This window comes from Lipotes vexillifer, unplaced genomic scaffold (assembly GCF_000442215.2).
Source record: "Lipotes vexillifer unplaced genomic scaffold, Lipotes_vexillifer_v1.1 scaffold75, whole genome shotgun sequence".
NCBI lineage: Eukaryota > Metazoa > Chordata > Mammalia > Artiodactyla > Lipotidae > Lipotes > Lipotes vexillifer.
Window position 1 is genome coordinate 981,434 of NW_006771517.1, and position 6,246 is coordinate 987,679.

A 6,246-nucleotide genomic window follows, 5' to 3' on the forward strand; every position below is an offset into this window, starting at 1 on the left:
TCTTCCCTTTTCCCTGCCCCCACATCCCTTGAAGTTCACAAAGCCCCCAAGTTCTTTCCCCACTCCTAATTGCTCCCAGGAGAGTATCAGAGGCACTCATTTATACTAGACTATTAAGGACTAATATGTTCAAAAGGGTATTTTTCCCCCTGGCTTCCTCACCTCATCCTAACCCCACTGCCCAGAGAGTTCTGTGTTCAAAGAGGGATCACCACCTTCAGTTTAAAAAGATGGGCATCAAAGGAGGGATTTCTGGCATCAGCAAGCAGCTGCAGTGTCTCAGGGAGGTAGCAAAGGTCCCAAGTACCCAGCATCCCTGGGAAAGATGAGTGAAGCTCTGTTCACCCATGTAATTAAAGGGACTCAGGCCCTTTTGCTGATCCCTGAGAGGTTCTCCTGATTATGCCCATGTTTCAGACAAGATCACTGAGGTTCAGAAAAGGGTCTCCCAGGCAGGTCTCCAGTCTGGGACATGCCTCATTGCCTCCCCAGGCCTCAGCCTCCCCCTGCCCGGACTCTGAAGAGGGAGGAGGCTCCTCCTTACCCCCAGGAGGTCCCTGCAGCTCAGCCTTGAGAGTCCCGTTCACTGGGCCTTCTGCTTTGGCTGAACCTGATCACAGGCCAGTCTATATAGCAGCTGAAGTCTGATCCTGGACCCAGGGAGGGAAACACCGTGTAATTACGAGAGACCGGAATCCGGATTTGCTCTGCACATTGGGCATCGAGACCCAAAACCACAAGGGTTTGCGGTTTGTGGCTAATTCTGAGCACTTGTTCAGCCCCAGATGGTGTCACATGAGCTGGGGTTTATCAGCCCCTGGTCTGGACACATTCCTGGAGACCCTAGCTAGGCCCCCAGATGGAGGAAGTGGAAACACCCCCAGACGCATCTAGTTTCCAGCTCTAAAGCAGGCACTGCCCACTCCAGATGGCCTGGGCAGACAGCTGTGCCCAGACTCAGCATCAGGCTGACCTTGGTTCAGACCTCGCTCAACCCTGAACTCACTGGTTGACCTTGGGCCGGCCACTTCCCTGCTCTGTGCCTCTCATTACATATTTCCACCTGCTGAATGAGTATAATACCTGCCTCACAGGACTGATTTGAGGATTCAGGGAGATGGATATGGATCTGCTCTTCAAACTTGGGGCAGGTGCGAAGAGAATAAGCAGATAGGCTTCTGTTGACCTGCAGAGGATTTTCTCCCAATATTTTGTTAGGAAATGTCTATACATACAGCGAAGTTGAAATGTCTATACATACAGCGAACACCCATATGCTTGTCATCTTACACCCACCAGCTACATCTACCATTAACATTTTGTTATACTTGCTTTATTGCATATCTATTCATCCATTAATCCATCTTTTTTTTTTAAATGTATTTCAAAGAAAGTTGCAGTTAGCAGTATATTTCCCTCTAAACATTTCAACATGGATACCATTATGATTCTTTTCCTTAGATGTAAAATTTACATACAGTGAAATGCACAAATGTTATGTTTATTTGTTGAATATTGACATGTTATACAGTATGTAGCCAGCACCCCTATCTTAATATAGAGCATTTTCATCACCCCAGAATATTTCCTCCTGTTCTTTCCCAGTCAGTGCCTGCACCCACCCCTCAGTGGCAGCCACTGCCCACTCCAAACCCTGCTGGGACACAGCCCCGACCTCTTCCTCAGCATTCAAGGAGGTTCTGCCTTCCACAATGCCAACCCACTGAGATGGTGTTGCTCTGGGGAAACCAAGCCTGTGCCCCACTCTCAGCCCAACACAGGTGCAGATACCAGTGTAGCAAATGAATGAACGAATGCTCTTACTTTCTCCATACCAGTTGGGGAGAAATCTGAGTTCTCCTCGCCTCTTACCCCCAGCCCCAGCCTAGGTCCTACCTCCATGTTTAATTGATGCCACTTCCTCCCTCCCCCACCAGGCCTACCTGAGAACCTCTCTAGGGTGGGGGGGGCATTTGTCTCTCCCCACCGAGGCCTGCTCTCAAGCCAGGCTGAGAATAAATGTGAGTTCTGCCGAACTCTGCAGGGAGATGCTTCCTCCCTCCTACCGGGGGGCAGTGGAGGCTCTGAAGGCAGGCATGGGTGATGTTAAGTCCTGCCAAGCTCACCAATGTCACCACTGGCCCCTGGGCCAGCCCCTCTCTGGGACTCAGTTTCCCTATCTGCAGTGGGTGCGTTAATGGGACAGGCTTTGGAGCCAGATGTTGGGTTCAAATTCTGCTGCCAGTTCTCTCCAAGCCTGTTTCTTTGGTGTTGAGATGGTGACCAGAATGGCCTGGCCTCAAAAGGATGTTGTAAAGGTCAGGTGACTTAATCATGCAAAGTGCTGAGAACAGGGCGCAGCACACCGTAGGTGCTCAGTAGGTGGCATTTTTATTCCCATCATCCCGGGTCCCTGCTGGCACCACAAGGCAGCAAGTCGGTGAAAACCATGAGGGGTGTGAGTGGGGTGCTTGAGCCCAGGCCCTGGACCATCTTATCATCTGTAGGGGCTAGACGGGCTCCAGGGTAGGGACCCTAAGAACCACATGTGCCTGTGTTCCTACATCCCATATGACTTCTCAGCTCTGGACAATCACTTCTCCTTTGGGGCCTCAGTCTGGCCATCTGAGAAATGGGCATAATCACACTTTCCCAGCAGGGTTTTGAGGATTAAAGAGGAAACGTCTGGAATATGCCTGGAGCTTCGTGGGGGCTCAGTAAACCCCGTTTTTGACTCCCCATTCCTGGCACTTAGTGTTAAACACAAATATTGCCTTTTAAAATTGAAATACAGGGGCTTCCCTGGTGGCGCAGTGGTTGAGCATCCGCCTGCCAATGCAGGGGACACGGGTTCCAGCCCTGGTCCGGGAGGATCCCGCATGCCGCCGAGCAACTGGGCCCGTGCGCCACAACTACTGAGCCCGCGTGCCACAACTGCTGAAGCCTGCGTGCCTGGAGCCTGTGCTCCACAACAAGAGAAGCCACCGCAATGAGAAGCCCTCGGCAACTAGAGAAAGCCCGCGCACAGCCATGGAAGACGCAAAGCAGCCAATAAATAAATAAATAAAATTAATCTATTTTAAAAAATAAAATAAAATAAAATTGAAATACAATGCAAAGAGGGCAGCTGTGCCTTTCTCCACCTCCCCATCCCTCCCACCAGACATCAGGGATCAACGCCCACTGTAAACTGTAGAGGGCGGTACACACATGAAGGTGAGTCATCAGAGGCTCTGTGCCTGTCCTCAGTCCTGAGACCAGCCAGGTTCTGGTGGCCATGAGGCCAGCCTGCCCCCCCGGGCACCGAGAGGATTAGTGTAGCTCCGGCACCAGGGAGATCACTTGGACTTAGCGTTCAAAAGGCACCTCTGTCTGGAGCTGGTGGGACCAGGCCCTGGGAGGTAACTCACCCTGAAGGTGACTCAGCAGCAGGGGGGATTCATGCAGGAGGCTGGGGGATTCATGCAGGAGGCTGTGGGGGATTCATGCAGGAGGCTGTGGAGACCAGGAAACAGAACCAGCCCCACTACCAACCCCTCCTCTCAGCACTTGTCCCCCTCATGAACCGTCAGCTCACCAGGCCTGCAGGGGGGATGCCAAACGGGGGGCTTCCTGCACGTCTGGTTTCATTGCCCACCCTAAGTGTGGAGGCTCAGAGCCTGGGCTCTGGAGTCAAGGGCCTGGGTTCAGGTTCTAACCTCATTACTTCCTAGCTGTGTGGCCTTGGGCAAGTCTCTTAACCTCTCTGTGCCTCAGGTTTCCTCAACTCTAGAATGAAGGTAAAAACAGTTCCTAGAAAGAAGGGTTGATTCAAGGAGTTGATGACATATGTATCTAAAGCCCTTAGAACAGTTTCTGGCTCTTAGTAAGCATAAAATAAACACAGCAAGTATTACTTTTATAGCATAGCCGTGAAAAGCCCAGGCTTTGGAGTACGGGTAAGAAGGACCTGGTTCAAATCCTGGTTTTGCCACTTAGAAGCTGTCCAATTCCATTTCTCTGAGCCTGTTTCCTCATATGTAATATAGGGTGATAATACCCAATGATTATGGTCACTATGATAATAAACTGAGCAAAGGGATGTTAAGCATCTAACACAATGTCCGGTATACAGTAAGTGCTCAGTAGAGGTTAGCTGCTCTCACTGCTACTGTGTGTGTGCAGCCACAGGACCCGCCACGACAAAGACCCTCCCTGACCTTGAGGTGCTCTTGGTCAAGTGGAAAACAGGGTGAGGCAGTGACAATCCAGTGTGAACACAATAATAGACCCTGCCTAGGGCACGTGAGGCTGGAGGCACTCTTCTCAGTACTCTACAATGACTGTCTCATTTCATCCTCTAACGACCTATGAGTGAGTCCTACGGGATTCCCATTTCGCAGATGAGGAGCCTGAGGCACAGAGATAGCTCTGCTCCCTCTTCATGCTCCAAGGGGATCAGCTGAGGCCACGTCTAGGCAGCCTTGAATGCCAAACCTGGGAGTTTGGATGATTTCCTGTTGGCCGTGAGAATCCAGCCATGGAAGGTCTGTCAGCTGAGCTGACAGATGGTCAGATGAGGTCAAGAATGAGCTGAAGGAGGACAGGATGGAAGAGAGGAGTGCGTGAGGACAGGGCGGGCAGGTGCGGTCCTCGTGAGAGAGGAGGAGGGTGTGCTGGGGTTTGGGTGGAGAGGCAGAACAGGTGAAGGCAGGATGAGGAGGGAGAATAATACAGCAGTAACACGGGCTAAAGGCACTGAGGGCTTCTGATGGGTGAGTCACCATCCTGAGTGCTGGTTAACCCTCAAAACCATATCACTATCATCCCCAAGTTACTGAGGAAGAAGTCGAAAGTCAGTGAGATTAAATGACTTGCCTGAGGCCACATGGCAGCTGGGATGGGGTCTGAACACAGGCAGCTAACACAAGCTACTCATTTAATCACTGCATTGTTTTGGATGGGAGTCAGGAGACACTGGAGATGAGAAAGGAGTCAAAGATAAATCCCAACATGTCACTCGGCACTAGGCCTGGCATGTAGTAGGTGCCAGTAATTGTAGGTGGGTGGATGGGAGGGAAGGAGGAAAGAAGGGACAGGGGTAGGAAGAAAGGGTAGAAGGTGGATGGATGGATGGATGAATGGGTATGTGAATGGATGGATGGGTAGATGGAAGGATGAGTGGGTAGGTGGGTGGATGAATGGATGGATGGATGGATGGATGGATGGATGGGAGGACGGTCATTCCTACTGGTGGGTAAACATCTAGATGGGTTCCAACTCTTCTCTGCACCCCCCTCAAATCCTCTGATCCAGTTCCCAAAACTTAACTGGCACCTTTTCACTCAGGCCCACTCATAAGTACCAACTTGCGGCCATTCCCCAGAACCAAGGAGGCCCATCCTGAGCAGCAGAGAGGAGCCCAGGAGAGAGATGCAGGACCCCCAGTTTCCCATCCCAGCTCTGCTACTGTGAGGCCTTGGGCCAGCCAGGCTCCTCTCTGGTGTCAGTTTCCCTGCCCGCACAGTGTAGCTTTTTTCAGTGTAGCTTTGTCCTGAGGTCTATCCTGAGGTGTGTCAACAGCAGATGTGTAGCCAGTAGTGATCCCTCCCGGGCAACACTGAGTCTCACTCATCTTTGCTTCGGAATGCTGGCTCCTTTTCTCCCTGGAAAACTCTTACCCTTCAAAATTCAGCTCAGACATCACTTCTGAGATACGTCCCAAAGTCGGAGAGACAGAGACAGAGAGACACAGACTCAGAGAGACAGAGTGAAAGATGGAGGTATTTAGAAAAATAGAGAAAGGAGAGGGAGAGGCGGGGAGGGGAAGGGACACAGGGAGCCCGACGCAGAGGCAGAGGAAGGCAGGACAAGACACAGAGGCTGCCCGGGCCAACCAGCAAAGTTTGGGATGTGAAGCTACAATGACTAGGCCCCAAGTCCCATTGCCTCCCAGGAGCCCTGCCTGGAGCTGGGGAGGGCACCAGAGGCAGAGGCCAAGGCAGCCCCTGTGTGACTGGAGAAAAAAACAGCCGGGAGGTGCTGAGATAGAGGAGTCATTTACTGAGAGCTCAGGACTTGCCAAGGAGGCCCCAGAGCGTTCTTCAAAGCAGAGTGCTGTGGCTAACCCTGCAGTCCCCACCCAAGACCGGGGGCAGAGCTGCAGGGCCCAGAGCACATGGGTGAGCCTGCGTGGATAAAGGGCACTTATACTGTCACCGACACAGGCTGGAGCCTGGGAGGGAAATTGAGGCAGAGCGGGCAGAT